The sequence below is a fragment of the Saccoglossus kowalevskii genome, chromosome 9 (assembly GCF_978046115.1).
Source record: "Saccoglossus kowalevskii chromosome 9, keSacKowa6.1, whole genome shotgun sequence".
Classification (NCBI taxonomy): Eukaryota; Metazoa; Hemichordata; class Enteropneusta; family Harrimaniidae; genus Saccoglossus; species Saccoglossus kowalevskii.
In genome coordinates this window covers 31,365,103-31,390,913 of record NC_140649.1, presented here as the reverse complement: position 1 = coordinate 31,390,913, position 25,811 = coordinate 31,365,103, and the positions used below count along the sequence as shown (strand labels likewise).

At 33.3% G+C, this 25,811-nt stretch overlaps 1 protein-coding gene and 1 long non-coding RNA gene across 5 annotated transcripts in view; one reads left to right on the top strand and one right to left on the bottom strand.

Annotated features, from left to right (window-relative positions):
* LOC102802515 (uncharacterized) overlaps positions 1-25,811 on the top strand; it is a 494,330-nt gene that overhangs the window by 229,856 nt on the left and 238,663 nt on the right. The window lies entirely within an intron of this gene.
* Positions 1-25,811, bottom strand: part of LOC102801330 (uncharacterized) — a 149,048-nt gene that overhangs the window by 75,986 nt on the left and 47,251 nt on the right. Inside the window, exons 3-6 of one of the 3 annotated variants that reach the window (XR_014930436.1) lie at positions 11,509-11,663; positions 5,661-5,820; positions 3,426-3,522; positions 1,943-2,028 (exon numbers count right to left, since the gene is read on the bottom strand). The gene's annotated coding sequence lies outside the window, so the exon portion shown is untranslated. Of the gene's footprint in view, positions 1-1,942; positions 2,029-3,425; positions 3,523-5,660; positions 5,821-11,508; positions 11,664-25,811 lie in introns of those variants that run through there. The other 2 variants (XR_014930438.1, XM_085503404.1) reach the window with 2 other exon arrangements.

Sequence of the window (25,811 nt, the reverse complement as noted above, 5' to 3'; positions counted from 1 at the left end):
TAAATCCAAACAGATCACCTTGTAACGTTGGTTTGCAGTAAAAGGTTTATTTTACTAGATTGGCAATGCAGCAGGACCACATCAACATCTATTAACCGATGCTTTCATCTGCAGAGTTTACTTGAAATGCATCAAGGGGAGATGATAAAAGAGGAACGAAATGCAAATCTCAGAGCCGAAATGTCAAGAAGATAATGAAAACGAACGACCTAATACGTATGCGATATACCTGCTTCAACCTACCCCATGATGTCATGCAGGCAGACATTTTAAACCTTTCCTGGATCCTTCCGGTGCAATTATACAACCAAGATTTTACCTCTGGTCCCGTTTTAATTTTTTTTTTGCTCACATTACAAGGAGCTATTTTGCGGAGATTGATATCATTAATCAGAGCTTTCTTGACAAGATATATGAATACAGATGACATGCGTTATCTTAATATGAAGAATTTTCAAAACCAAAAATGAAAATTTGACTTTGAAAAAAACAGCAAATCAATAACAAAACATCAACAAATTAGTGGAGAAGGTATCAACGAGAAACATACAATCAAGATATCTGAGGTCACTTTCTTTTCAATTACGATGAAAATATTGATTTATGAAATGTATATATGCATTAGGTATTACAGTGTTTACATAGTATTTAAGTGCCTAATTTTATGGTTCATTTTCGTAAAAATTAGATATTTAAAAATAGGACTGCAACAAAATGTAAATAATTAGAAAGTAAACCTTAAAGCCATTTGTGAAATAAAAAACTATTTCCTTTTGGTCGATGCGCATATCTTCCAAACTATTGTTGAAATGAAAGAAAAAACAAGCAAAAGAATGGAGGAATCATGGACTCACTGCACCATTGTTTTGAACATCTCAGGACACAAATAATTTTTTATACAACTTTCAATTTTACAATCTGTTGGAAATTTAAAATAATGTTTTCAGATTTTTAGTATAGTTTCAAAATAAAAAGAATTGTTTTGTTTTATTATTAAATGTTCAACTTGGGAAAATTATAACTTTTTTCCAAATATTTTAAGCTTTTGAATATTTTCATAAGAATTATCATCAAATAGGTATAACAACATTTTTACAAAAATATATTGATTTTTATAATAATAATATTCCTCAGTGTTATTCCAAATAGATATTTTACATTTTAAATCATAAAATATTTTCATAGAAAAGAGGGTATAAAAATTTGTAAGTCGATTACACTGGCTATACCTGATTCCATCATAAACCGTGCTATATAATAGTACTACTTTCCTGTCGTTTACATTTTTTGTAAGTAACACCTGCCAATCCCATTCAAGTGAGTGCTTTCTCTTTTTTCAGAGGCTGATATAATTTTATCATTAATCTTGGAGCAGTCACGTTGTCGTCATCAGATCTAAAGCGTGTGTACGTCTGACTCAGCTTCCGATGTTATTAGAGAATGATCACCTTAAAATGTTTATCTTAAAAAAACAAAACACTAAAACTTGTGTTTCTCTGAAAATATGATATCTTAAATTTCAGAATTTTAATAAAATGTTTATAGTTGTGAAAATATTTATTTATTTTTTACTATGGGGCGAGTATAGTAGACAATGGCATGACCTCGCTATATAGTTTAACCCCCAAAGTACTTTCTATTATAATTGCTAGGTAATATGTCAGTGTGCTTATAACTTTATATAGAAAACTTTTCAGTAACTATTGGCAACACAAAATAACATAATAATGAACCCTTATAGATCATCTGGAGTTAATAAGTCTAACCAGAATTATTATGGAATACTCACTGATGCAATAAAAATTATACCGCAAATGACATTTTAACCGAACAATCAGCGTATGTCTGCTAATGTCAACTGCCAACATAAACACAAATTAAACTCCGCCCAATGAGGCAAGGCCAAACATACGCACATCTCCCAGTAGACGTGACACACGCTCACCTCACACTTTTGAACTTACCTCCATTTACACAACGGTAGCCACAAACATGTCGTCATGACGATGGGTGCAGCATCAGCAGGCTCTGTCAGGAAAGAACGTACGGAAACAGTCCTTGACGTAAAGTGGAATCAATGATTTAATCCGTGTTGTTGTCTTGTTTTCCTATACTTGAGTCCAATCTCTATTGAGCAGAGTATCCTAGACACTATGCCTTGTTAACTTAACCCAATTATGATTGACTGATTTATTGTAGCCACTAATTCAAACATCATGTACGCTATCTAGCCCACTAAGTGATGGACTTGTGCACCGCTCGCTTGGTGTACATATCAACTGCAGTTACTTGCTACGTACAGTATTCTAGCTAGTCGTATGAATTCTTCATCGTGCCTATCACTTTTAACCCAACCTATTTCTCCCTCTAAATATTTTATTTTTTCTTTAATAATGATGATAATTTGATACCATGAGATGATTTATTAAGTTTTTTTTTTTTAGTTTTTGGCAAAATATTTTTTTTTTCAAAATTTTGTGCAGAATGGCCAAACTTGACTTTGAAGCTGAATACAAATTTTATAGTTCCATGGCAATCTCACAAATTCAACTATTTATGTTTTAAAAATTCCCTTATACACTAAAACACATCCTCTTTTACATTTCCAGTTTGTAAAGATAGATTATTTTAATGATAGGTTTTTGGGTGACAAAAAATATCAATAGATTAGAGTGATAGATCAGGATTCTGATGCCGAAAAGTAGCAAACAATGAAAGATTACATCGTAATAAATCAAACATAAACCAATTGTAAAATGATATTCTTTTTTTCTCAAACTAAATAATTTTGATTATTTTACCAAAAATCGCATTATATTGATCTCATTCAAGATGGTTGAATTTATGAAAATGTTTAATTGAAAATGAATATAATACAAAAGACATAGGTGTCAATTTGTCAACAGATCCACACATTCACATTGTAACAGCTCTTCTATTGAATTTGCTAACAACTTTCATAGCAGTTAAAATAAATTTAGTTTAGATGATTTAGTCAAATATTACGAAATTGATTGGTTTGAAAAAAAAACATAATGCAACATGTATTCAAGATGTTAAACTCAAGTCATTTTTACAAATCACAAAGAATGCTAATAATGTTGAGAAACTTCTATGATGGCGATATTTTATGTTTTTTTGCAGTCAATCAGTATTGTTGAAAAAGATATTCCCATGGCAACCACTGATTAAAAATTCACAGAAATGACTGATGGTCAATTAAAAATTCTCAAATTCAAACGCTCTCATTAATATCAATTATTGATGTGTTTCGGTGAAAAAGAAAAATCATTTCAATTTTTTTTTGATTTGGAGACAGGTTAAGAAGTGTTAAAATCTATGAAAAATATTCCATCAAGCATAATTTCATCTACTCTCATGGAAAGATAAATTCTGCATACAACTGCTTTGAAGTTATGACATACCTGAAGTCCAGATCTCCCTTAGTTTAAATTCAGCGTGGTATTAGTGTTCATTCCGCGTAAAAATGTTGTACAGTCAGCCGTGAATACATGGCAGTCCCTATGGGAAGAATGTCCACAAACTATCCAACTGACCTGCTTGGATGCGTTTCCATTGACGCTAATGGTCAATTCATAGTCATAGAAGGGCTTAGTGAAGATTACCTACGATGGTTTACAATTCATGCAAACTCCTGCATACTACCCCTGATTTACACGACTAAATGACACACACAACTTCATACACTGCTGTACTATGCAGTGAGAAAGACTAGCTACATCTATCATCTCAAGGGTGCCTGAAAAGTACAGACTCCCTAGCTTTGTGTTAATTTCCAAAACATGTTCTCTCCTATCATCATTGATTCGTTGACACAAAGCTGCTCGTCTTACGCATTGATTCGATTGCATGAGGACCAATCACAGTGTTATTTTATTTATTTGTTCATTGATTACGAGTTTTACACGTTACATGCCGTTTGCGAGCATTGCTCGCTGATCCATGATGAAACGCACGGTAGGTATGTGAACAAAGAAGTCACAATAGACCTAATCAAACAGAAAAACAATGTGCTCACTTTCAATAGCTCCAATAGATGCAATGGAAACATTCAACCCGAGATCAATATGCACATTGACAAATGCAGCTCATCAACACCGCTGTCAATTACCATTCAAGACTATTATATCAATACCGTACAACACAGTTAGAACAAACGTCTGTTTAATCAGTTATATTCTGATTTTCATTTGTGACAATATCTCTTAGAAATAACTAATAGAGATCACTAAAGAATATAAAAACAGTCTTTCTTTGCTGCAAAACTAACATATTAATGGCAATATGAAAGAACTAAAATCTACTCAGGTTTTTTTATTTATTTTTTTTGCATGAAATAAATTGATAATGCTATTTAACTAGATTTTACTGTCCACAATTTGCAGTCAGTACAAGAATCGGTGGAATTGAATTCCCCCAAAAGTGGTATCAATCTGTATAGTACGCCAGAAGTTACGACTATGTTGATGGACTCAGTGTCTCCATGAATAAAGAGATGAGACAAGACCAGTGTCACATGTGGCGCTGTCACATTTACAGTATACAACTCTGCTCAAAACAACTGCTACAATGTCTAGCATTAGCACTGAACAATAAATGAACATGTGAGATGCAGTTGGTGTTGTCAGGTTAAAAAAAAAAAGAATGCTTCATCAATTGCCCAGGTATATAGCAAAGTCATTTGAAATCATTGAAAATGTATGTGCGTTATTTTTTTTTAGGCACTTGAGTGTGTCAGTGTGATGCTTCACTATAAAAGCACTGCTACAACACTTGGCTCGGTGGTTGCATTTGATGATCCGAAAAGGAGGATTATAACTAACCACGACATCGGCCGACAGTAGAATGTAGCAAAGCTACCGTACGTAGTCATTACGATTATGCAGATATCATATACCTTTGTAGCAAACGCTCGTTTTGAACCATATCGGATTATAGATTAAGCAGATAAGGTATAACAGTGAAAAAAAACGTAATTAAGCACGCTCCTATGCAATCACCTTATTATCAAAGTTTCTTTCTTTTTTTTCCCTTGACCGATTATGATTTAAGTATTTGCTATTGTGTGATAAACAGCTCAAATTTGAAAGACGTGGATCTGACCCCGGCAGCAATTAAAGCAAGCAATTGTGAAACACAGTTAACAACTTAAGAGATATCCTGTCTAAGTTGGAAATGCTTTGTCTGCGATGATAACCAAAATTTATCATCAAGCATTGTAGGGAGTGTGTGTTACAATTTAATTGGAGTCCAATTTCAGTACGTTCCAAGTGATATCTCAGCCCTTTGTAGGTAGTTACCACGCCAACTGTGCGAAACTAACCAGCTGTACAACAACATCTCGCTAACGAACCCAATAGACTCGGCCTTATGTGTGTTCGCCGAGTCCCATCAGATACCGTTAGTTTCTTTAGTAAATCATCAGCCGCGTCTAATGCACTTAACGCCTCAAATGAGATCCGGAGAACTTGAGCAAAAATGGAGAAACAAATTGCCACTGCTTGCCGAACAGTTACATACAGTAAGAAAATTGAATCTGAATTCAGCTATAATATGATTGTACTCAGAGTGTCATCATGGATTCTATACAATGGATATGAATGCTAGAAAATAAATTCAAGTGCTCTCGAAAAAATTACCTTTTAGTAAATCACCAATGAGATGCAAGTTTTTTCTGAACTCGGGTGGCTTTATTGATTACCAGTATCTTATTAGACAGCAACATAATACGTGTATGTACTATCAACACACCGATTCAACACAACGCTGCTCTAATCTCTGACACACATTTACCCATATCTGTGGAACGAAATTTTGACTTTTACTAAATCTACAATTATATATGCACGGGAATTATTTGAGTCAAGGGAGACGAAGATGCGTTGGAATTTCCCACCAAATACCCCATTTTGTGTGTGTGTTTATTTTGTATAATCACACGTCATATGCTATTTATATATATATATACATATATATCCCACCTGCTTGGATTATACCATCATAAAAATAGGGATGGAAGGTATGCCTTTATAGGGTTGGAGAAATCGAAATACGAGTCGGCCAGATGCTCAGAATAAAGTGCTCCAATATAAAAGCCATAGCTGATGATTGCGACATAGTACTTTATAGATTGTTTTGCTAGAGGCTACTTTAATCTCAAACACTTAATATTTGGCAATATTTTTTTTTTATTAATAACACTGCTCGCAGTATACGGAAAGTAACATCATTCTGCATTCTAAATGGCCTACATTCTATTGAAATTTTTTTCTTGAACTTTCATTTTTAATTCACAACATTTTTCCACTACATGTACTATACCCTACATTCAATGTCAGGGAAAGAAAATATTACAACAAGCTTTCTTATTTTCTCTCCTACATCCATCTTTTCAACATTTTAATTACCAGACAGATTTTATTTTTATTTTAACTTTTTGGAAAGATGAATCCGAATGTACACTTTTATTGTTTTTCAGCAGCTTCAACAGTGACAGCCATGTCACAAAGTAAAATACACAAAATAAAGGAATTCAAGTAAAACAGAAGCCTGAAAAGAAATCAAGAAAGTGAATTTATAAATAGCATAAAATCTGGCTCCTAAGTTAAAATAAGTTAACAGACACACAGGAATGCAGATTACGTACTCGCTAATTTGAAAAACCCCTAAGGCAAATTTAATATTGGTGAATATATTGGTTATTCCTAACAGTTAGCATTGATGTAAAATTCACTAATAACAGCGGGAATTATCATTTGACCCCAATGTCAGGATATCACTTATACTTATTACAACAGTGTTCAACTCTAAAAATAAAGCATACCATCAGATTAGTGAATTTCCGACAGTTGAATTTTGTTATTATTAGCTCAATTTCGAACAAAAAAAATTCAGTCACATATTTTGAGTTAGTTCCTCTCCTTATACACAAGTGCAATTGATGGCATCTGAATTGTGAGGCTGTGAACTGTGCACTATTTTCAGTTTTCAGAGTTAAGGACAGTGATGGTATTCTGACAACACTTACACCAATTAGTTACATGCATTCAGTTGTCTAATCTGATAAAAGAAGTTATTTCAAATTACAGGGTAGTGATCAAACCACACATATGTACTGAGAACTATCCCCCACTTAGCACTCATCAGTCAACAACCATGAAGTCCAAGAGCCAATGAGTATAACTGATTCTAACTTGGCAAGCATATTAATGTGATAGTGCCCTCCAATATGGATACTGGGCCCTAGCAACCAGATGTGGGTTATTTTGTGTTGTATTGATATGTTATGTAATGACCTCTGATAAGGATACTGTATCCAGGCAACCAGATGAGAGATATTTATTCTGTGTTGTATTGATGTGACATTTCATGATGCCCTTCAATATGAACACTGTGTCTAGGCAACAAGATGCGAGATATTCTGTGTTGTATTGAGGTGTAGCATTTGATGCCTTCAATATGGAATACTGTTTCTAGGCAACCAGATGAGGGATATTCTATGTTGTGATAATGTGCTGCAATATGGATACTGTGTCTAGGCAATGAGGTGTGGGATATTCTATGTTGTATTGCCTGCCCGCAATAATGCCCTCCAATATGAATACTGTGTTTAAGCAACCAGATGGAAGATATTTGTGTTTTGTTGGTGTCTGATATGCAATAATGCCCTCCGATATGAATACTGTGTTTAAGCAACCAGATAGAAGATATTTTGTGTTTTGTTGGTGTCTGATATGCAATAATGCCCTCCAATATGAATACTGTGTCAAGGCAACCAGATGGAAGATATTTTGTGTTTTGTTGGTGTCTGATATGCAATAATGCCCTCCAATATGAATACTGTGTTTAAGCAACCAGATGGAAGATATTTTATGTTTTGTTGGTGTCTGATATGCAATAATGCCCTCCAATATGAATACTGTGTTTAAGCAACCAGATGGAAGATATTTTGTGTTTTGTTGGTGTCTGATATGCAATAATGCCCTCCAATATGAATACTGTGTTTAAGCAACCAGATGGAAGATATTTTGTGTTTTGTTGGTGTCTGATATGCAATAATGCCCTCCAATATGAATACTGTGTTTAAGCAACCAGATGGAAGATATTTTGTGTTTTGTTGGTGTCTGATATGCAATAATGCCCTCCAATATGAATACTGTGTTTAAGCAACCAGATGGAAGATATTTTATGTTTTGTTGGTGTCTGATATGCAATAATGCCCTCCAATATGAATACTGTGTTTAAGCAACCAGATGGAAGATATTTTGTGTTTTGTTGGTGTCTGATATGTAATAATGCCCTCCAATATGAATACTGTGTTTAAGCAACCAGATGGAAGATATTTTGTGTTTTGTTGGTGTCTGATATGTAATAATGCCCTCCAATATGAATACTGTGTTTAAGCAACCAGATGGAAGATATTTTGTGTTTTGTTGGTGTCTGATATGTAATAATGCCCTCCAATATGGATACTGTGTTGAGGCAACAAAATGTGGGATATTCTGTGTTGTATTGCTGTGTGGCCTGAAATAATGCCCTCCAATAGGAATACTGTGTCAAGGCAACCAGATGGAAGATATTTTGTGTTTTGTTGGTGTCTGATATGTAATAATGCCTTCTAATATGGACACTGTGTCTAGGCAACCAGATGTATGGATGTGTGAAATGTGATACTGTCCAGCATAGGCAACCATATCCAGGCAACCATACTCACAAACTATAATTGTGTATATGTTCCCCTCCAATATGGCCACTGTATCCAGGCAACAAACCAAAAATTACAGTACAGAATAGTTTAAATTGTACATGGCAGACTACAAGTACCTACTTCAGATTTCCCTTCACATTATATACAATGTACAAACAAATAAACACCCCAAAACAACACAATGTCTCATCTCTATCACATGACTTATCATTCATGACCTCCTATTTTCAGGTCAAATCTTCAGAACTGCAATTTAACAGTTTTATGTACACTGTAAATGAAAACTCCTCAATCTTGGGGGTAAAAGTTGTGACATGAAAACCGATCAGAGAATCTTGCCAGTCAAGTGGTTTCACTCTTACGCATATTTGTAGAGTCAATCAGAGAACGCATTAAAGTACGACGAGAAGACGAAAACAATGTAGTTAAGTGGTTGACTTTGTGCATGACACCTTTCACTGTCGCCAGAGGCAAATTTAATATTTACTTAAATATCACAATTTTTATCTGATTTGTATTTGCCCAATCATGCAAGCATTTCTGAATCTCACGGCAACTGTCAAAATATTATCGCCGCTGGAATCATTTTTTTTTTACTTATTGTCAGATAGAGCATGATTGAATAACTGAAGAGCTCAATTGGTTCACAGTTGCATTATGGGTAAGCTAATATTACTCCGGATTCATCAAGCTAACTGAATTGTGCTTAATTGAAGACTGAAGTGAAATTAGTAAGTTGCTTTCATAGTAATTGCACATATAACATATATTATAGACGACAGAATCCCCCGGCATAAAAATCATCATGTTGCATTAGAGAAAAATGCTCACACATTGCATTATGGGATAGAAATAGTATGGATGATTAAAGTTTGACTGGCTGAAAAATGATGCATTGTCAATAAATGGTCTAACATTGCATTGTGGGTAATTTAACACTTGCATTGTGGCTGACAAAAACACACGGATAGTTTGGGTAATTAAAGTTTGGCTGACTTGAACATGATGCATTGTGGGTGAATGATCAACAGTGTAATTCAACACACTTGCATTGTGGGTGACTGAAAGCACAAGTTATTAAAGCTTAGCTGGCTCAAACATGTTGCACCCTGGGTAAATGAACATGGATATCACTCTGTTGCATTACGGGTACTGTGCAGCAATATACACGGAATATTACCCCTGCGGCATATAAGTGTTTTTTCAATTCTCAGCTCATTGGTTGTGTTGTTTCTTCTTCATCTCCCTAAGCTATATACGAAAATTTAGCACTCAATTCATGTTGGCATTTTGTAATGATGAAATACTATACCAAGAAATGATTTTAAAATTCCTTGATGATTTTACAATTGGTTCTCACTGCACCTGAAATGTACAATGTACAACCCACTTGAACTAACAGTGTGGACTGAATCTTTCAAACCCACTGTAGAGTTCACACAAACCAGAGTGAACTTGAACTTACAGTGTAGACTCTAATCTACAGTCCCAGTAAAACAACTGTTTCTTCGTATATATCAAGACACTGTGAGGTTATCTGGATGGAATTTTCATACTCTTAAAAAATACTTCCCAAATTGGAAAGGATATATTGAAATAGAAGAACATGCAAAACAAAATCAGGCATCTTGGTTGCCATGGTAATCAATTTCCTTGGTGTAAATACAGAAGTGGTTGAAAACATAAAGGTCACTGCCTTTGGACAAGCTGGAATCTTTTTTAATCAAGACTTCCTTCTCGCCATGACAACATGATTAAGATGGCGACCACCTTGATTACTCCAGATAAACTTCCTTCCCGTCAGACAAACGGGAGGTGGATCCAGAGTTAAGCCTTAATTGATTCTGAGGCATTTTATCCGGTGGGTACAGGTAACAGACATCACTTGAGACCCGCCTTAATTAAAACAATGCGATTAGAGGAACTCTTTTCAAGGTGATTCATCAAAGCGGTGGTTTGACGAGATATCCTATGAATTAATATAACAAAAAAATCTTTCAAGGTAGAAACCAACACTCTGAGAAGATTAATAATTTGTTGTTTAAATTAGAATTTAACTGTTCATTTGGGGTTTAGCCAAAAGTAAACAAAGTTCTATTATGTTACCGTACATTGTAGATGATAACTTTGTTGCAACAAGTATTTTGTGAAAATGCTATTTTCTTGACAATTGCCAAAAATTCAATCAGAAAACATTAAATTTTATTCCAGAATAGGAGTCATTGAAAAATAAAAAAATAAAATAAAATAAAAAAAAAGTTCCAAAACTGACAAAATGTCTACCTTAGCTGAATTTCTCGCTATCATTTTCATTATTTAACACTAATCAAGTGTTTTATTTACTCAGTATTCAACAAATTTGGGGTCTTTTCTTTTTTGGATAGAGTTCTATCTTAAGGTGTTTTTTTCTCAATAGCATCCTCTATATGGTTGTCATGGCAATATTGCACACACCCACCTTAACTCCTGATAAACCACCTATCACCCAGTGACAAACAATCTAACGTTTTACAACATGCAATCTCCTCAACCACACGTTTCCTTGTAACGTTGTCTGATTGTTTCATAAAATGTCAAAATATTTGCCCTGCACTCCAGCGTCAGTGTGATATCCGCTGTTGGAAAATTAAAAATCATCTCCCCAGAGAAAATGTAACTTGATCAAAAGTGATGGAGATGATGACTTGGTTCACAATCACTCACACAAAGAAATGCGGAATAATACTAAAACTAATACATGCTACAGCCAGCCACAGATATTCAAATAAATCTCCAATTACCTGTCTTATTGTAATGAATCCCAGTTCCAGTACTTATTGCAAGCGTTTTTTTTTTTTCTTTAATTCTTAGCAGAATATGATCCTATTATTGCTCGGACGGATCCTGACAATCGGATTCGGAGTTCATTCCCGAATTTCATCAGTTTTTGGTAACTCTGGAGACATAAAAGAAACTCTTTTAGTATTAAAGGGATTTACACAGCAATGCCCAGACAAAAACTATTATGACTACCGATAGGTCAGATTTTGTTAGTGATTACAATTAAAATGGAAACCCCTCAGGTCCTGTATTGTGCAATGGCTTATCAGAATAATTGCTATTGATCATTTGACAGTGTAATATTAGTGTTTGCAAACTTTATAACCTACTTGTAAGCACTGTGTAAGCCAGGCCATGTGCAAACAAGACACGTTTATAAAACCTAACACTTCTTTCTCAATAAGCTTACTCATATAATGATAACAAAATTTCTAAAAACCCTAAACACCTACCACTTCTTTCTACTGATTTTTTCCCAAACCCCAACCACCTGTAAACTGCCCAATTTACGAAGTGCTGTATTGTTTAACTCTTTAAAACCGACGAGAATTTTTTGTAACTTTTCACAAAATAAACCTACATTTTTTTGCCGCCAATAGGTAATTATTTGGTGCAAAATGAACAAAAAATAATCGTAAAATATGGAAAAAATGTGAAAAATCTGAACAATTGCGCATTTTTATGTTGGATTAAAATTTTGAAACAATTATGCATTCCATCATGGGCTGTAGAGGGCGATATTTGGGGGAGGTGTCAGGATAGATCTTGCACTTGAACCTATGCCTTACTGGTAATACCGAAATTACTTGTCGGTACTCTCCAGTGACATCAAAATTTTTTAAAAATGGATGTATAAAAAAAAAAAATTAACCCTATCAATGTTAAAGCCACTTTTCTCACCTTTCACAAACTAGTTGTTTTATTTTTAAAATCAATTTTATTCCAAAAACAAATAAATTATAGTAAAATACATAAAAATTCACAAAATGTAGCACACAAATTTTTTGTGGGAAAAAATTATGATGCTCCGAGAGACAAGAGCATATTCAAAGAATTAAGCATTTCGAATTATTTGAACATTCTTCTGTGACGCTAAAACTTATTAAGAATCTGTCGATATATCTCAAAAACAATGGAAGACGACAATCTGAAGACTGTCAGAGAATTTGATGAATCGTCATTCAGAAGACACTCTATCAAAATCTCATTAAAGTCGATTCTGAATTCTGAGCACAAAGACAATATTGGTGTCACTATTTCCGGATGAATAATCACTAAGACAATGCATTAGCAGCAAACAATACAGCCAGCTAGTCTATATATTTCATATTAAAAAGACAAAACCACAAGGTTGTGAGACTGATGAGAAGTTAATGGGAACGGAGTCTAATTAGCATGCAAGTTGGGTCGCTGCTAAACAAGCAGGCAGACACACATTTAGTTTGACAGATCTATAACTGTCCGCTTAGAAGGGCCATTTATTTTCAAAAGCCTGGGAAACAAAATATGATTTTTATCAATAATATGCTTTATGATATCAAAACAAAAGAAAGAAATAAAAAAAAAATATCCAAAAAGTTTCACATATACATGTATATCCTAAAATATAACAGGGAAAAAGGCAATTTCTAAAAACAAGCTGTCATTGTCAATGAAATTGGCCTCTGATTGGTACGTTTTGGTCACATGATATATTTGATCCAATAGGGACAGGTTAGGTTACTGATGACAGAGATCTCTATGACAAGTAATCTGAGGCTGGATTTGAAGAATAATTCTTGTTACATATATGCACATGATAAAAAAAAAGATCAGTTTCCGTGACAAAACAATTTAGCAATGTCCACATCAATATCAAGCCTATTGTTTAATCTGAGCAATGATGACTAATTCACCAACTGCATCCTGGGAAGTTAACATTTAATTTTTGATCTTGTGTTTGTTTTGACGTAGGTCACTGCAGTTTAACATCAATCATAATTTATTAATTAACAACTGATTTTACCAATTTTAAAACAAGATTCAGTCGCGGAAATCATGAGAACAACATTATCACGCAAAAAGGGACATATATCACTTGATACTTCATTAGCATACAACCGTACTGTGTTTTTTTTTAACAAATAGTAGTTACAATTATTACTTTTTGATCATCGAATATCATAATAATTCGTCACAAAGCCTTTTTTATGGAATTTCATGAAAATTTATAACAATTTAGGACCAAATGATATTTCCCACTGGCTATAGGCCATCGTACTTGTTTATGTTTTGCGATAGTGATCGAGCACGTGCAGTTACTGATTGGTAAGAATCCTGTTAATAAAGAACTTAAGGCAATGTCGTCTCAGCAGAAGCCTGTGTAGATCACATATTCACAAATATTGACAAAAACATTTTACATCAAAATATTTTACATCACAGTGCGATGTCTTTATACGTCTTTTCAAAGTTTATGGAAAAATAAATTAAAATTATGCAATTTTAATGAGAATAAACCATTTTTTTTTTTACCAAAAAGTTAGGTTTTTACCAAAAAGTTGGTGTACACAAATTTGCAATCTTGTTCATTTGTGTGAATTGAAGGGTAATTTTGAGCTGAATTAGCAGAATAGATCGTTACTGATACAATTCAATCAAATCATTAATATTATGACAAACAATCAGAACTCATCTAAATTTGAGTAAATATCTATAATAATCTATAATTAGAATCTATAAATTTTTATATCCTCAATTGTTTTGCCTTTCCATTTTTCCATATATTTATTTTCAAGAATTTCAATCAACAGAATAGAATAGAAAACTGTCTATTTGGTTAAAAAATTAATAAAGAAATTTTTTTAAAAATACACATAAATTTTGTATGTTGCACAAACAATTCAGCGGACGAAGAATATAATTTAATAAAGCGTGATAAAAAAGGAGAACAATTGAAAAGTGCCGACTATAGGGGTAATAACTTTCAAATAATGTGACTATATTAATGAACTCAACCTGTCTATGCGTGCACTTTGTTTTGGTATAGATTAAACGTCATAAAAATTCATGTTTGGTGATTTTATTACCCGTTACACCACCTTGCGTAGAATATCATTTGAATATTCGCATCATGATGATAATTTTCACACAAAGGAAGTCTGATTTACTGCCTTCCATAAAAATATGTTTATAACTTTGTGTGTCAGATGTCATTTTTTATAACTTTTGTCTCTACACGACAGATGAGAAATTGAATATCGGTAACACTGTCAATCGGCCGTACTCATAAATTTCACATATTAATAAGTAAAGAAAAATAATGTAATTAGAAATATTTAGTTTATTTTAGTCATTTACTTTTGTTACAATGTGTTGCATGATGATAGGCTGACAAAGATATACTCTCTTAAACTTAAATTATTTCAGCATCCAGGTAAAAGGTCCCCCTAACTCCATAAAAGTTAGTGTATATTAGGGTTGTTTACATTACATTAAAAGGGGAAGAAGGGTAGTAGCAATAAAGTGAAAATATGGATTTTTTAGAGAACCTACTGCTGAAAAGTGATTGAGTATACTTAGAAATAATTTATATAATTGATTAAATTCTATTATTCTTCTTCATTATTATTATTATTATTATTATTATTATTATTATTATTATTTATGCAGATTCATAAGACACAATGCAACACTAAAGTGAAAATTAAATGAACAATAATCGTTACATTTGTTTGGCAGCCATTTTATGTTTCAAATTTCGTGAACATTACGATAAGTACAATGTAGATCCATGGCGTCCCACACAAAAAAACAACACAAACAAAACATATCCAAAAAAAATACTGTAAACGACTTTAATTTTGTCAGAGACAAACATTTGCAATTCAGTGAAAATCTTTTGTAGCACTGAAAATTTCTCTGGAGTTCTATGACATAAAGTATCAATTACTTTTGCAAAATATTTTGGAATACTGAAATGACAAAAATTGTCAGTAGTTAAAATGGTTTACAGAACTCTTGTATTGTGTAGCGCAAATATTCTTTTTTTCGGCAGAATCAAATATTCTACTGGATGGAAATAATACAGTGCAACAAACACTGATGCACTGAGTGACAGGAACATTTCAGTTTTCAGAATTTTGTTCTTGAGCGACTGGAAGTCCTATTTAAACATTTATTCAGTTCATGGTTGTATGAGGTGTTGTTGACATTGGGGCTATAGCGGTATGTAGCGTGTGCATAACCAACACTTGTACTGAACTCTGATTAAATATAAATGTAAAGTCACTCCAGTTCATTGTGAGGCACCTGACAAAGACAACTTAACTGTGGAATACTTTATGTTCAGTGCGATTTTAAAATCAGTTAAAATACAGCAAACCACTTTAATTCATGAGAGACACATTTTTATGAATATTACAAGTCAGTAAAAATCCCCAAATTCTGTAACAGTGGAAATGAAGATGAAGTCGCATCGATTTTCACAAAATTATGTCCTTACAAATTCCCTTACATCATAAAATTAAAAAAATTCCTAGCAATGAAAATGGTATGGTTTACAGTAAATTACATGTGTTATCTCTCGCCACAGCTAAAATAATGTAATTCACAGTATTACTTGTGTCTTTTGAGAATTAGTTCAATTTTTCTTGACGTGTTTCTCAATCCTAGAAAGGAACACATGCACTCTGGAGAGTTCTGAGAAAAGATCCTGCTCATAGCGGCCGGGTTGCTAACTCTAATCATGTTTGTTATATGACCTATATAATGTTAAAAACCCCCACGTTAACGCAATGCACATAATCTAAATAATGTAGTAATAAATGTAGCGCCATACACTGCGATATGGATTATATTGATCGGGACTTCATTATCTCGGAATGGAAACATGTTATTTCATAATCAACGGAATATTGAGTTGACGATAATCTATTCAAAATTCTAAACGTGGGAGGGGGGGAATGACAATATAGGGTTACAGGTCAAAGGTCAATAGATGTGTGTGTATACAGGTATAAGTGATGTTATAGGCGCTGTCATATTAATATGGATAGTATCAGGAGGAAGCAAATTCAAGGTTAATTGTTACAAATTACAGAAGCAGTACTGCTAAACAATTACATTTTTGCTGTTCATCATTGGGTAATTCAAGGACGATTCAGAGGACTAAATGTCGCAAAGATGAATACTACTACAAACAGCAAAATTGACATTTACACGGAAATGTACATTTTTTTGTTGCATAAATTTTCATAACAAAATAAAAAACAAAATTTAATAGTCAGCAATAATTCACCCCGCCACTAACCCAGAATTGGACAACTGACAATTTTTGTGACGATTGAAGTTCAACAGCTTGTCACCATAGCAACTTGCCATTGCTTCTAACAGCATTTAAGGCCTAGTTCATTTAAGGACAGATAAAATTACTATTTAATGGAACCGTCTTAAAATTCAAAACTGACCTCATAAATCATGTTAATTATTTTTTTTGGTGAAAAGGAGACAAATCAGCCAGTGAGCGTACATGTCTAACTTTAATATTAAACAAAGACTTTCCATAAATCAGCTTCATAAAATCAATTTATAGTCACCATATCGCAGTGTACTTGAACTCGTTTTTCAGAAAGACAAAAATACAGTTGTTTTTTTCAGCCTCTTTTTTTTGCCATCAAAAACTGATAAGCATTGTTGGACACTACACTGATTCAGAATATTTTGCTTACCCCTCTTTTTTCAAAGAAGCAGTACCATATTTGCTCTATTAGAAGCACATTTCCAATAGAAGTACAAATAAACAAAAAATCATATTTGTTGTATATTCAGTCATTAAAATATTATTTGTGACAGAAGAATACCTCTGTAATTTATGTCTGCTACTAATATAGTACATTTTTTTTTATACTGTGATCTTTTTTTTTTGCTGAAACTAAAAACAAAACATTAAACTTAAATATCTACTCTCTTATGTGTAGTTTGTTGAAAAAAATAAGTACTGTAGAATACTTTATTTTCGTTTGGAATTTATTTTCGCTGAAAGGATGATTCCGTGAAAATAAAATCTAGCGAATATACTTTTACCCTATATTTCACATTCAACTCATCAAAAATCAGTGAAAATAATTCCATACAAAACACCCAAAATGCCTTTTCAGCGAAAATTAATTCCCGCTAAAATAAAGTATTTCACAGTATTTTATTTTTTATGAGTACATATCATATTTGCATATCAATAGACTATGCTAATTAAGTACTTTATGTTTACCATCATGGAAATACAGTCTTTTGTTCTCAAAAAAGCTGTGGAAAAGCATAATCGCAGAATATAAATTCTCAGTAATCTACTTTGCCTAAAATATATTTTCACTATTTTCGCTGAAGGGGTGAATCAGCGAAAATATCTTATAAATATTTTTCTATTATATTCAACTCATCAAAAATCAATGAAAATAAACTTCATACAATGCAGAAAATGTATTTTCAGGGAAAATTAATTTCAGCTAAAGAAAAGCATTTTACAGTAACTACAAGAATACTGTAAATTTTAGGTGGAATTAATTGCATGTATTAGGTGTTTTGTATGGAATTTATTTTCACTGATTTTTGATGAGTTGGATGAGAAATGTAGAACAAGCAGCCTGTCGGCTGAGATAGCTCCGCTGTTAGCAATGCACATGGCAATTAAAGAACAGAAGATATCATTAGAAAATGAACAAATCTGAGAGAGGTCCACATGTAGTACCTATATGTATAATATATCAAAGCAATTGGACTTGCGGTTTTCAACAAGAAGTCGAAAATATCACTTTTACCAAAAATTACAAAAATATTCATCAAAATTAGAGAATTGAAGATATCATTACAAAATAAACAAATCTGAGAGAGGTCTACCCAAGGTACATATACACCAAGTATCAAAGCATTCAGGCTTGTAGTTTTCAAGAAGAAGTCGAAAAAGTAAAACATTGACACGGACGACGACGGACAATCACTCATATGATAAGCTCCGCTCGACAAAGTCGACAGCGGAGCTAAAAAAAGGTATATTTCCAAACCATTTCCAACCTTATTAAATTTACAATTATTTTAATATTGATTTGATTTTACAAAACATTTGTTCATTTTATTGAAGTATCTCTTACAAATACACATGTTTACCCAATATATGAAATATAATATGATATAATAAGTAACCTTCAAACATAGAATGTTGATATTAGACTCGCAATTACAAATTACATGTAATAATACGTCATATATAGATGTGTATCTAGTATTACATTTTAATTTATATTTGAACATTTTATTATTACAGCATTCTCAATGTGGCTGAATACACACCTGAATACTGCATATCAGTTTCACAAAACTTAGACTGCTGTTTTGTTAATTTTTTTGAATTCTGATGAAAATTTTAATTGATTTTAGAATAATTTTGATCTGCAAATGCTGGGCATGATATTTTTCAAAACTTGTACCCAAAATAAATATCAAATTCGCTTAAAAGTGAATAAATGTAAAAATGTGTATAATTTCTGTATAGGGGAGTGCGGCAAATGCATTCTGTTGTTATAGGGTACATACCGCTACTTGTACAAATAGTATTATACTGAATGAATGGTAATTACACACACACTACATGTAAATAACCGGTATCAATGTAACCAGGGTTTATTGAGCAGAAGAGAAACCCTGCAACTAAACATGACCTTGGTTATTTAAGAATCCTCAACCCCCCAAGGGTTTGCACCCTTGGGGTCAAGAACTAATCTCCCATGGAAAGAACTTTTTTTACTGTTGGGAGACAATTTCCGTTGTGGTTCAGAGCAAAATAGTCTACCTCGTAATTGAAGTGACTGCATTCAGATTGATTTGGTTGAATCATCGCCCGATCTAAACTGCTGAAAAAGAAAAATCTCTACCCAGGGGAATAAAAAGTATGAATATTTTTAAACAAATAAAGTAATGATTACCATATGGTATCTACCATATGAAAAACAAATTTTGCAGCAACAATTTTTTTGGACTGCTAAAATATAAACACAGAGTCTGCAATATTGTATACCATTGTCTGTTTTTATGAAAATTATCAAAACCATGATGTTTTTTGATGAACCAATGTGCATAATAGATGGGATTTTTATTTTTTGTGGAAAATATTAAAAAAAACACATAAAAGATAGTAAATATAGTAGAAATATATAGTAATCATGACACCCATGAGAACAAGAAGACAAATCTTCAAGGGAAGGTAGTAAAAAAAGTATGATCCTACAACCAATTTGATACTCTACGATAAAATCTGGGCCGAGAAATACCCACCATGATGAGATTATACAAAAAGCAAACAAAAGTCATTAATATATACGATAACAAACTTTCATTGCATAGTATTACAAATTTTATGTGTCCCAACACGTATGTTTCCATTAACACAAAATTAATTTTATTTTCCTCTTCATCTGGGGTATTTTTCATAGAGATGTAAAACACAGATAGAACACACCTGTTTTTATGGGTACATGTAGAAAATAAGAGGGGTCTTCTGGGAGGGTGTACATAATTCACCCCCCCCCCCCCCAAATGTTTGCACATTATCATCAACATATTGATTGTTGCACAAAATTTTTCTTCCTCAAAATGTATTTGCTGTTTCACTTTACCATCGTTATCACATCCGAAAAATTCCATGAAATAATCCGATATTAGACCAACATACATGCATAACGTTTATCAAGTGACTTGCAGACAACTTCGGCTGATATCAGGGGAACACCTACCCGAGTGTTGACTTGCCAACTTACTTAGCTAAGCTTACAACTGCCTAGACTTAGTGGCGACGGCAAACACATTACCAGTTTTAAAGGCAGCTTTTCAACTCTTGGAGCTGTAACTGTGTTTCTTTTATACACACATAGACACTGCTATCACATCGACACAGTGACTGTGTTCTTTGAAAGATGACGCCATAGGTCCTCTCACAATGGTTATACCATGTACTTCCAAAACACTGGAGACATGGTGAAATACTGACGCCATAACTCTTGGAGACCAAATAACGTCTGATGCTTTTTTTTTGTAGCAATTTTTTTTTATTTCAGGAGAACAAACGACTACAGGTAAAGAATACAGTGTTTGCAATTTTGTGTGCATCTGTTCATGTAATCGACCTTTTCTAAGTAAACCTTTTATTATTTCATGTCCCAGCGGGAAATTATGGTTTGGAAAATTATAAATGTTTAGCTATCAAATCCTTTTTTTATCTGGGAGGCAAAAAAAAAGATGAATATTGAACAATAGGTCTGCCCTGAGCAGACATTTCCCTCCAGAACAGCCTAGTACTCATTCTGCCAACATCACAGACTCTGATGACCCTCTCCACAGATGTTCCACCCACTACAATACAATCTCTGGTTTAAAATTTTTAGACAGTACAACATGTATTGTTTTTTCTCATACATGTATCTGTACAATCAAATCAAAGAAAGAAATAATAAGTCAGCTACAATGCCTTTAAGGGAATGGGGCATGCAATTAATTTTTCAAGTTCAGATGAAAAACTATCCTTGTTTCATTATACTGTAATACAACCCTGTCTTTTGTTCTTCATCCATCTATCAGTATCTCCTTTCTCCACTCACAAAAGAATATTTCTGTGATAAATGTGGGTAACATACATGTAAAGCATATAAATGGAAACAGACAATATATTCATATCTGTTCAGACGGAATCCATTTTATATTTTAAACATTTATAAAATAAATACTAGAGGCATTTTGTTATAAAAAGAAAGTAATTTCAATTACGCTCAGCGATTACAAGTGTAATATGACACCACTACTTTAGCATCTGTCGCATAAAGACATTTCTGACAAAAAAAATCTCATGGGTGAAAAGACAAATACCTCGATTATTGTAAACCAATTAATTTTTTAATACTAGGAATTTTTAACATTTTGTGAATTAAAAGCTCAGAAAAGAAGATCTGTGACTAAAGGCATAATATTAAGACAACATTTTACAAAACCGCTACATATTTTTTTGACTTTGACTTTTGAGTACTTTTGCAAACAGTCTACAAAAAAAAAAATAGAAAAATACTCATACCATACCATAGACTTTCAGTTGTAAAAACTAGTAATAATAACTTTTCAATGAACAATGGAACTGAATGAATTAACGTACGTGGACTTTTTATTAATCTGGGTCGAATCTGGTATTGTTTTATTAGCTCATTTGCATGTGTGATGCATAAACAGTGACACCTGCGGAGACGGGGTTATCATACATTAGCCACAGCCACGTAACTCACCTCACTGCTTGTGACATTACAGAGGACTAAGTTTGATAAGTAACCTGATCACGCAGTACATCTAATTAATATGCAAATTTAGAGTTATCACTACTCTATCATTGTCACTGAAACTGAGCCTCTTATTCACAGAAGTTGAGCTATAATACTCCAATTCAAACAAAAGTGCCATTTTGATTTTTACGCATTGAGCTATTTAGGGTCATATTTAAAAGAGAATTCACAAAAAAGTTGTGAAGGATGATTGAAAGGTTACATGCTTCTTGATTGTTACATCAGTGCTCTCCCCGGAGCATTGCAAGCATTGGGCTACTTCATGCAATCACCTTAATTTTGTGATCATGAACCAGCAACACACTATTGTCGTTTCAAAACTAATGGTCTTTGTTTAAATGTCCTACATCTCATCATTTGATCCATTCAATATCAAGATCAAATTCAAGATGCTGAAATAAGAGAATTAACATGCAAATCAGCTAATTAATATGCACATTTAAGTAAAAAAAAATAATTAGACTATGTGTTTCTTTAAATCAGCCTTCTCAATTTTCATTTCATCTAAAAGTGTCTGAATAAGGGTAATTCTCATCTGATGTTCAAAATGCAAATTAGATAATTACTATTCATAGATTCACTGAAAGGCTTGTTTTTTTACAGTTCAATTTAAAATTCACATAAACTGAGGTAGTAGTTAGACAGAACATACAAGACTCACCTGTCCTACTCTGTATGTGAAAGTTGTTACAAAAATACTGTAAATAGCTGAAAAGGATTCTTGCTTTCAAATGTTCTATCGCGGTGTGATTAATGTGAAAATTTCCAAACATAAATATACATACCGGGTATACACCAAAAGACAGATGTTCAAATTATGAATTCACCTTCATTTAATTAGTATAGAAAATAGGTTTTTCAAAATTCAGAATATGACTGCCAATCAACTTCAGGGTCCCTCACACTCAGACAAGTATATTAAAATCAGAGTGGAAATGGTACCAGATATACTAAAATCTCGCCAAAAAAAAAAACGCATTGAATTGTACAGGCACATATCAGAGAGCAAATCCACCGACAGTTTACAGACTAACTACACTGGCTTGTTCACACACAGTACTTTATCTGAACAAAACTATTAATCCTCTCACCAATTAACTGGAACTTACCTCAAAATCGTCTTAGATTAGAATTCAACTAATCATAAAACAATCATGCAATAACTATTTTTTTTTTCAATTGCAAAATAATCAGGCTCTTGTAACTTGCCAAAGTTAACAATAAAAACAACATAAAAATCATTTCAAAACACTTACTTTTATAGCTAAAATAATGCATAGATGGCCAAAGTGAAGTGAGGAGATTAGAGGAGAGGGACAGACACAGCCCTTAAACTGTCTGGAAATACAAGTATATGTTAAGGAATTCAATATTGCGTTACAAATTACTGAATAGAAGAGCTTTGAATGGATATATAGAACTCTTAGGAAATGGGAGGAGAAGGAGGAGTGACCACGTCCAAAAGAAGAGAAAACATGAATTAAACCTAAACCAGAATCTAACTATTCATTATGTCACTACGCAAGCTGGTCTTAATGGTTCCATTTCCGACAAAACTCTAAAACACAAAAGAAAGACACTCTTCTTGTCAGGAATGCGGCAGTCACTAACAGGCGTCTATTGTAGTTGACACTGACCCAACAGCTGACCTAATCAGCCTACTGAGATCCTGATAGAAGGTTATCCTTCATTAACGAGATATATGTGAAACGGTATTGAAAAGCTTCTTAAAAATATTGATTAAAAGACACGTTGACTCATCCTCTTTGAACACAGCTGTCAATACACACAACTTTTTACTTGAGTTAATAAACCTACTGCGGCAACTAATGTGAGATTAGCTTGATTACATAGCTAGCGTACTGAATCCAATCAATCTCGCTACTTACGCGCTATTCAGTGCCTCTCTAAATCACTACTGAGATGCATTTGTGGCTGCCCTGTTTCTTTCTGGGGTTCTTTCTGCCAGGAGTGTGACACTGGGAAACTTCAAACCTGTCAGAAAAAAAATTAATTTGACAATCCTGCTGACATTTTAAGAAGCGTTTCACTTTCATTTTCACTACATTGTTCATTTTAGTTACTTTTCAAAAAATTTTGCTGCATTTTTTTTCAACGCTCAATTAAAACCGAGACTTTTGTGCAAAGGTGACTCCTGTGCTTTTTGTTCTATTAAAAGAAGTCAGGGAAAAAGAGACGACAACAATGCTAACCCTGATGAAATGGGCGCGAGGAGAATCAATGAAAGGACCTGACAATTTGTAAAATTACTGTCTGACCAATTTTTGAAATAAAATATTGTTCAATAGTTGAACTGAATATGTAATTGTACACAATTTCCACACAGCATATGCTGCCAAATCCACTCAATTTGGTTCCTACTAAAAATCTGGTTTGGTCTCAAATTAAGGACTTTGCAGGGCAATAGTTGGATATTGTCTTCCCAGGTCTTTCAAGCTTAAAACAATCATCTGGAATGCTCAAATTTGTGATCAAGTAAAACCTGCAGATGTGTCTGACTGATATTGGGAACCCAAATTAGAGACCCATATTAGACAAAGGGCAGTGTAAAGACATGTACTTAGGCGCTTTAATAGCATTCAATTAAAAAATAATGTTGGGAATATACTTCTAAACAAACAAGCACTTAAAAACAGATTTATTTAATTATGCTAATTATATTTATTAATTCATTAATTACAATGTCTATCCTTCTAATAAATAGCAACTGCCAGGACAGGGTAGAGATGGAGGGGTTGGCAATTAAACACTATTTACATTAAAAGCTGGGAAGCAACAAAACAGGACTTGGCTTCCATTAAGAGTAAACAAGTTTTAGACACCATTTTTACTAACTGGGTTTTTTAACTAGCCACTTGGCAAACAAAAAGAAGAAATCTCAAAACCATTTAGCAAATTAATATAAGTTACAGTACTTTATATTCAGCATTATAATATTCTGACATTTCATTTACATCACTTGTGTTAAATTACAACAATTTTCACAGAATAATTCATGGTTTCTTTAGCCGTTAGAGGCAAAAGTGACATTTTTCATTTCCAAATATAAAATAAATCCAATGATGAATGAATGGTAAAGGGGTGGAACAGTCACCCCTCAGTAAACCACAACATTGGTGTAACTACCGTTGACGCCCAATGACAAAACTGGATTCATATTACCTTTGATTGACTGAACACTGTTTCACAGTGACAGCTGATGATACCCTGTCCAAGTTTTACACTGAACTGATTAAAGTTTGAGGAACGAATTAAACAACATATCAATCACGACATGTAGACGTAGATGTATGCCAGGAAATTCAATAATTTTTTGATTCTATCAATAAACGCATCCTCCACAATGACAATCTAGTGACTATCGTAACTTAACAAGTAATACACTAGCGAACAATCCTATTGTTTGACACCAAAGTACGGATTAGAGTTATCGAACTAAGCAGAATAACTGATTCCACCTCAGGTCATGTCGTGGACAAGCGTTGGATCTGGAACGGGAATTGTTCTCAGCAAAATCAATAAACTAGGGAATCTCCTCTCATCATTCTTCATTCTACGGAAATCATTATCGCACCAAAAAGCGCAATTATTCACCAATCAGTTCGATAACAAACAGAGTCTATTCATTAACAGGAAATGGCTATGACTCATGAGCGTTATTTTTCCTTGTTCTTTCCGTAAATCCTTTAGAAATGCGAGATCGCCGGGATTAATAGTGGGCTATAAATTCCAAATAGCAGATCATGGAAAAATAGATGTTTCCTACAATTTTGATTTCTGAAGTAATACCGATTCAGTCTACACCCAACCGCGTATACTGTGGATGATTTTGGTTGGCGTAGTCAACTTTTTTGTGCGTGTATGTATTGTATATTTCATGCGAAAAAGAAAAC